At 41.0% G+C, this 8,205-nt stretch overlaps 1 long non-coding RNA gene across 1 annotated transcript; it reads right to left on the bottom strand.

Moving 5' to 3' along the window:
• Window positions 1-4,273: 4,273 nt before the first annotated feature.
• Window positions 4,274-4,828, bottom strand: LOC120437980. The gene is made up of 3 exons (XR_005611553.1): window positions 4,773-4,828; window positions 4,565-4,655; window positions 4,274-4,413 (listed from the first exon to the last, which is right to left on the bottom strand). It is a non-coding gene; the product is annotated as an uncharacterized LOC120437980 (long non-coding RNA).
• Window positions 4,829-8,205: the final 3,377 nt, after the last annotated feature.

The raw sequence follows: 8,205 nt of genomic DNA, 5'->3' as shown, positions 1-8,205 counted from the left end.
ATATGTCAAATGCTGTAGTTTTTGAACGCTTGCTTCTGGGTCTTTTCACTCCGCGTGACGGTGTCCGTTTGTTGGATCTTCTGGCTGGTTTTGTGGTTTTACGCTTTCTAGATGGTATGCGTGCTGTGGGTGGGGTTTTTGAAGAATTGGGCGTATACACATACACTCCGTTACCGTCCTGCTTAGTGTTTGTGGGCTTAGTTATGTTGGATATGACATCAGACACTATTCCTGACGCTGCGGTTTTAAGGTGGGGTTTCAGTATACCTACTCCTTTTTAAACAACGGCACTGCAAATCTAAATAAGCTGCGAACAATCCGCCCAGACCTGCACCATATTGCGTACTGGTCCCTATATACCCCCAAATCACCCCCAGCTTGAGCGACGTAATATTTTAGATATCTTGTCTCGTCTGCGTTGTAGACAGCCATCCTTTCTTTTTAAAATTGTTGTCTTATCGGGCGGAAGTGTAGCTTGACAAACACCTTACCGTATAAAAGGGTATATGCTGATTCTGATCGTCTTTCAAATCAATTTCTATGTCGTCGATTAATGTCTTTGACACAGGTGTGTAGTGTGGTGTGTCAAATTGTAAAATGGCTATCGCCGGACATCGTCTGTGATATTTATAGCCCTTAATAGCCGCTGGCGTGGCACACCCACAAGTTGATAATCGGCGATATCTGCATAAATAAACATGTTGTATTTTCCCCGTATATGTCAGCAGGATGCGGAGCATATGTGTTTTATAATGAAGCACAAATGGTTCTTCTGTTTTGAATCCTAGGATTTCTGCCAGTCTCCCTCTAAATGTGAGAACGCAGCCTCTAGGCCCCATAACACCTACATATAGTTACTAACGGTGTTGTATTGTGTTTTAATGTCCGCCGTGCCTGGCTGCTGTTGGCATTTCAAATTAAATTCTTTTATTATCTGCTCCACAGAGGTATAATGACCCACAGACAGCTCAATCGTTGTTACGGATAGAGCGTCATCTTTGACAGGGTTATAAATTTCTACTTGCGAATCTGCTTGTGGAAAAGACAGCCAAGTGCTTGTGGATACTGTATCTCTATAACAGCTACCTCATACTGATGATTCAAAACAATAGGTTTTGCTAACTTTGTTCTAAAATTAGATATCTTATTGCCTGGGTAAACATGAGCTGACGCATTTGAGAAGAGGGTCACATAAAAGCCTGCCTTGTTGTTCTTTTTATCCATCCTTCTTTACTCTGTCTCTGCACGGTGGTGAATGAATGACTGCAGAGCTGTGTCATCAGGGTTAATCACACCTCGATGATGTCTTTTTCTGGAATCCATGAATTAAAACTTGTTGGCCATCCTAACCATTTTACTAGAGCCATCTTTTTTCGGCCCACCTTTTTTCTAGCCAATATGCTTTCAATTTTAAATGTTTTGTTTTTATCAACAATCACCCGTTGTATTTCAGGCTCATAAATGTGCCTTTCAACACCTCTCCTGCTAGATCGGCTAGTCTGTACACTGGGGCTGTCTCCCTATACGTTCTTTGACTGTGAAAATCTCATCGGTGTAGGTTTGTTCGTATCCTTTTGAAACACTCCTCTCAGTTTCGATATTCGTACTGTGTCGCCAACATTAAATTTAAAACACACTTTCCTCTGAGGCTTGGTTTTGTACAGAGTGTTAAAGACCAGCTTCTCATTATCCTTATTTACCTCTGCTGGAGCCATATGGATAGATCTGTGATAAGCATTGTTATATGCCTGTGTGAGCTCGGGATGACGTGTACATATCTCCTTGAGTTGACGGATGTTAAGTACTTCCACATTCTACCCTTGAAGCTGCGGTTGAATCTTTCAACAATACTAGATTTAACCTCACTAGCTGTTGAGAAGTGTTTGATGTTATATCGCTTCATTAGCTGTTTAAAGGTTGTATTATAAAACTCTTTGCCTTCATCTGTTTGTAGTTTCATAGGGATCCTTCCCTCAGCAAGTATATCCTGGAAAGCGGCTGCTACGGCTGGGCCCGTCTTGGTTGTGAGACATCTAACCCATGCATATTTTGAGAATACATCTATACATGTTAGCAGGTATCTAACATTATCATTATCTGTCATGTATTCAGACATATCAACCAGATCGGCTTGAAACTGTTTGTCGATTCCATTAACCAATACTCTGTTTCTGGGAAAGTGGATCCTGGCTGGTTTATGGAGTGTGTAAGTGTCGTCTCGTTCTAAATAATGTTTAACCTGTGATAATGAGGGTTTTACACCTATTGCCTCAGCGGTAGCTATACGGAGCTTATTTAAACTGGCCAGGCCAGCCGGATGGGCCGGATCATGATAAATTTTATACATGGTGTTTTCCATGATGCATGCAAGACACAAATGATAAAGCTGTCGGTGTTAACACGTCTTTTTATTTCATTCACACAGACAATGAATACTGAACAGCATACATTAAACCAGGTGTCTCCCGGCCCAGTAGTTACCAATCATACGTAGCATGGCTGGTTTGGCACGTGGGGCATAACGACTTGCTTCTAGCAACTGTACAATGTTGTCGCAATTAGCATACTATATGTTGTGATGATCTCAGTTCGGTCATGGTGTGTTCTGCAATTCTACTGAATTGTGTTCCAGTCCCATCGACTGTGTAGGAGCGCACAAACAGGCGTATGGCGGGGATGAATCGGTCTGTCTTGAGCCTTATCATCACATCGTCGTAGTAGATGTCAAAGAAATACTCGGGCAATTCGAGCAAGCAGCTGTGTTGCACCTGACTGGGGTGAGATATTTGACATCCGTAGCATGTATCCTGTAGAAACTCGTTTAGCGCCAACATCAGCAGATGGTGGGTTGCAAGCTTGATGTCGATAATGGTTTCCTCAAACAGCCCCGATCCTGTAGGATCCTGCAGCAGCAGCTGTGGAGAGGGGGGTGGAGATGGTGGGGTCTGGATTAACAGCGATGGGGGTGGTGAGTCTGTGAGGTCCCACGGCTGCGTGTCTCGCTCTGAAAATGGGAACAATAAAAATGTTATATTTTGTTGCTTAGATACACACACACACACGCACACACACACATATATTTAACCTACCATTTGGTTTATTTAGTTGTCGGACGGCCTTATGATTTTAGGTTTGCACAGGGTAGAAGGCAAGCCAGTCTTCGAGCAAGTCGCAAAATCATCAAAAACAAGCCGTTTTCTAATACCCTCGTACGCAGTGTTGAGTCTATCTCTCTTGATGGCGTCGTCAACCTTGCTAAACATATGCAGCATAGCTCTCCAGTCGCACCACTGTATAAAAACATATCCTTAAACCATGTAGCGCGCTCTTCTATGCTCAGAGGGTAAGGATTTAACCTCCAGTTTTCAACCCCTCTGGCCGCTATAAAACTTTCCCTGTCATCACATACACTGAGAAAAATAAAGTCGTCGGGGCTACGGTTGAAACGATCAGCCTCGACCCTGTAAAGCTCAGGGCCTGTTGGACTGTTCCACTGGGAAACATACAGCATCTCTGGGAAGCCCACATTGTCCAAGTCCGCACAAACAACAGTGCGAAAGAGTTTCCAGTTTCTAGTAGACATGCGTTGTGACTCCCCCCAAAACACTCCCTCGCCACAATCTACACGAAGTATAACTGCTCCGTTGGTATATTTAACGGTATACACATACCCGTTACTGCCTCGATATTCTAACTTAAATTCAGTCCCGTCTACGACGTTTTCACAGCGTTGCTTTTTGCGGTGAGGGCCCCGGCATACGCCTGTAGACGTACCTAGAGCTTCTGTTGCTTGGGCGATGTCCAGGCTGCTCGTCATGGTTGATACAGATGTCATCCTGCACTCCTTAGTTAGTTAGTTAGAGGTGTTCTTTAGGTTGCGCTGTTGATGTTCCAAATGGTGAAAGAGACCGTTTTTATATGTATTGGTGCAGTCCTCTAGGAGGTGTCGTTACCGCCCCTTGGGGGTGTGGGGGGGTGTGGGGGGTAGGGTGGGGGTGTGGGGGGTGTGGGGTGGGGGGGGGGGGGCAAAAAGCTATAGGTATATTACTACTTATATACACTTTGTCCAAAATACTGGCTCACACCACCAAATCAATGCACAAAGCAGGGTCCACAAGGACATGGATGAGCGTGTGTGGTGTGAAGGAACTTGACTGACCTGCACTGAACCCTGATCTTGCTTTGTGGACTGAGTTCATTGATTTGTAGAGTGAGCCAATACATGTGACAATTAAAGTGTAAGTAGCTGAAATAATTTTTAACAAACGGGTAAAAGAAGGAAAAAAAAAATCAAAACTGTTGCACTCAAAAAACCTATTGGACAGAGTCAGCGTCTTGCAAGATGGCGAGAGAGCTTGTCTTCATTGTTGTTCGTCTTGTGTAAATGTCCAGAAAGCATGGGCCATGGATCATCTGTGGAGACACAGGTAACAACACATTGGTCACTTAAATTATACAAGAAATTCACTAAAATGGCAAAAACAGTTACCTAATTTGACGTTTGCCACTCAAATTCAGTAAGCCGCTGGAGGAAAGTTGTGACATGACGGTTAATGTGAACAACCTTTCGCTTCACAGTGGTCCCAGTCTTTCTGCTTGTCCCAACCTTGGAGGTACATTTTGTTCCCTCTTCAGGGTTTATCCTTACAAAAAACCTTAAAGCATGCCACAATAAATAGTAACATACAGTAACATTGAGTTGTGATTTGAAATAGTTACTTAGGGATAATTTATTCATCATCTATCACTTTTATCTAACTGTTCAAACATACCTCTGAATTAGTTCCAATGTTGCACACGCTGACTCCTGGTATTCCAGGTTCAATACATAGAACGAACAAAAGAAGACTGACATCGCATCAGCAAAGATGTTCTCTTTGTCCAGCTCAACAATTACACGCCCCTCTGCACTCACCATCCAGCAGGTGGCGGTCATTGAACTTTGTCCTTAAATGTATAGGGGCAACATGTTGTCATTATGCAACATAAAATAATTTCAATACTTCACTTCTTCACACTGTCTAGATCAGTGGTTCCCAAACTTTTTTGCCAGGCCCCCTTTGTTTTACAAGAAAATGTTCGTGCCCCCACCACCTAACCCCCGCACAAACGCATCCTCCAAACACACACACCCATATTTTGTTTACAAACTCCATTGCGGTTTATTTCACACCTCAAACATTTAGTAAACAATTAAGCAAATACAAGTAATCGGCAATAAATTACAGGTAGTACAAGCACACCTGAAAACACTGACCAGCTAACAGCTTTAAGCATTTGGGCGCAACCTCGGTAGTTCACCGATTCACCTGTTGCAAACGTCCAACTTTCTATCAAGTCTCATAAATCCATCGGCAACTATTACCGAACTAGTCTTTTGAGTCTCCACATTCATAGATATTGACATTTTGTCTTAGCCTTTGAATGAAAATAACCTGGCTGGGTAGCTTAAAAGTCAAAACCAACAGTAATAAGAACGCATTTCTGACTTCTCTCGAATAAGTGAAAAAACACTTACCTTCAGACTGATTAGCTGGTGTCAATCCAACTTTAATGTTTCCCATGTCAGTCCGTTTTAGGGAAAAAGTGTTAAGTTTAGTTGTTTCATTTACTTTGAGATACTCCCTCATGGACGAGCAATTTGGAGTCTAGCAGAGTTGTCACGAATAGCATACGATCTTCAGCTATAATCCAATCAACCGTGCATTTAACCTGACTGAACTCCATCCAGTTACCTCTGACTACTTCTAAGTTGCACATGTTAACGGTCCGAATTGTCTCTGTTGGTCTTCCACCATCATCACTCTGTGCTGCAGCGAACTGGATCTGTGGCACAGAATAGTTGATGGTCATGTTGTTCTCCTGCTTTGCAGCTTTGTTTGAGTTTGAATTGCGTCTTAAACGTGCAAAACTAAGAAAAGCAGATCAATATTTTCTTCTTCTTGTTATTTAATGGTGGTTGGCAACCAGCGAAAGGAGCATTAGCCGCCTCGATCAATATCTTCTATCCGCCATTGTTGTTTTGAAAGTGTGCGCCATACGTCACGTTGTATGTCAGGTAAAGGTGTGGTCTCGACTAATGCTCTCCCATTGAGATGTGTAACAAGTGCTACACACAGCTGTCGGATAACACGCTTTAAAAACGTAACATTCGCTTTAAAAACACAACCCAACGCGCTAAACATGAACAAACAAAAACACCCGTGTTACATTATCATGTATATCCAGGACATCTCTTCTGAACCAAGATGAAGTGCTACAAGGAGAGTGCATTTTATAGCAATCTGGCCTGCCACAAAATGCACCGCTAAAAATACAGTTTCTGCTTGTCCCAGAATTTATTAAATTTGAGAGTGAAGTTGTAGGACTGATGCTGGTTAGTGGTGTAGGTTTCATGGATGTGACACCTGAACTTAATGACCACCAGAGCATATTTCGAGACTTCTGGTTAGTTCACTGTAGTTAGGCAGAGGTGTCTTAAAAATACCACCTTATACAGAAAAAATGAAGTTCCAGTATAAAAAAGAATAAGAAGAGAAAAAAGCTACACCCTGCTAAATGAAGTAACTTTTAAACATTACTCTAAATGTAACATATAGAAAGGAAATCAGTCTAAGTATACGTTACCTACATTGGCCCCCGTTTTAGTGTATAGAAGTATACTTGAAATGAACTTTGGATGTACTCTTTTTCACTATAACTGTACTAGCATAATGTCCTTTCCAGTCTATAAGAGTATACTTAAAATATACTCTACTCTAACACAATACTAAACTTACAAGTATACTATTGATTTACTTTTTAGTTTATATTTGAGTTACTTCTGGTTGAAACATAGTAATTAAAATCCAGTTGAAACATATTTTTCACATGTAACTAATCACTCCATTCCCCAGACAGTCAGATAATAGAACTATCAGAAGGCTTCCTTTTCAGAGAACTACACTCATAGTTCACGTACCAGAATTATATTGCAAACAGGTGAGAAAATGATTTGAGAGTTGAGGTTTATTAACTATTAACCCTTTTCACTCACGGTTTAAACATTTTTTTTTATCCCACTTACTCTGTTCAGAAGGTAAAAGACATTACACAAGAATTTGTGACAAATTCTTGTTTAAAACATCAATTATTTGTTTCATAGTTGTTTTAATTTTACAGTTAAAGCACTGCGATGCTTGCTGGGTATTTTGTTGTACTTCTTAGTATACTTCAGTTATACTTCAAATGCTTCAAATAGTGTAGCTGCAACTTACTCAAGTTAAAAATGATGCTGTATATTGTAGTTTACATGTGATACTACTCTCACAATGAATTGCATTTTATAGTAATACACTCTGAATGAGGATTTAGGTAATTACTCTTAGATCTACAGTAGAAAACAACAGAAATCCCGATGGTGTAATAGTATAATCTCAGTAACATCACCAATTGTTACATTTGCTGTATTTTACAGCTGTTTCCATGAGTACGGTGAGTTACCGTAAAAATAATGTAATCTCATGGAATTTTCCCACAATTACTTGCAAATTACAGTACTAAACTGCAAACATCCTTTAGAGTTTTTTACTGTTGATTTTGCAGTACTAAGCTATGGAAATTACTGCAAAGGCTAACAGTGTGCAACAAAGATTGTAGCTGAAAGATGACGTGTGTAAAGTTTGTCTTTGGGAGGGTTGAGGCTGTTTTTAGACCTTTGATAGTTTCAATCCAGTTCTGAAAGACAGAAATAAAAACAACATCATTAAGATCAGATCATGGAGCTGTTTCCTGCCTTGTTTCTAGCTTCACATTACAAGACTTTACTACAATAAAGATGCTAACATGTATCTGTAGGAACAACATCATTGAATCTAGAACAACTGGAGCCAAACCAGTGGCTCTGCTGGGATCACTGGTGAGCCAACACTTCCTTGTTGATGCAGATTTCAGGGCTTCCTGTTGCTCCTCCGTTATAACTGTTCTCTCTTCTCAACACATGATGACACAAAGGAATCAGCAGTGACGAAGATGATGCTGAAGCACACATTTCACACATATAACAGAGCAGTCCAGTTACACACACCTCTGCTGGACATTAGGGCCTCAAACAAAGACACAAAACACTAACTTGACTCTAAATAGAAGAAACTGGCAGCTTTTTCTGTTCTGTGCTTATATTTGACACACATGCTTCTCTTTGTGCAAACACACATCGCACTATAA

This window comes from Oreochromis aureus, linkage group 3 (genome assembly GCF_013358895.1).
Source record: "Oreochromis aureus strain Israel breed Guangdong linkage group 3, ZZ_aureus, whole genome shotgun sequence".
Classification (NCBI taxonomy): domain Eukaryota; kingdom Metazoa; phylum Chordata; class Actinopteri; order Cichliformes; family Cichlidae; genus Oreochromis; species Oreochromis aureus.
The sequence above is the reverse complement of the archived record's forward strand: the minus strand, read 5'-3'. Positions and strand labels throughout refer to the sequence as shown.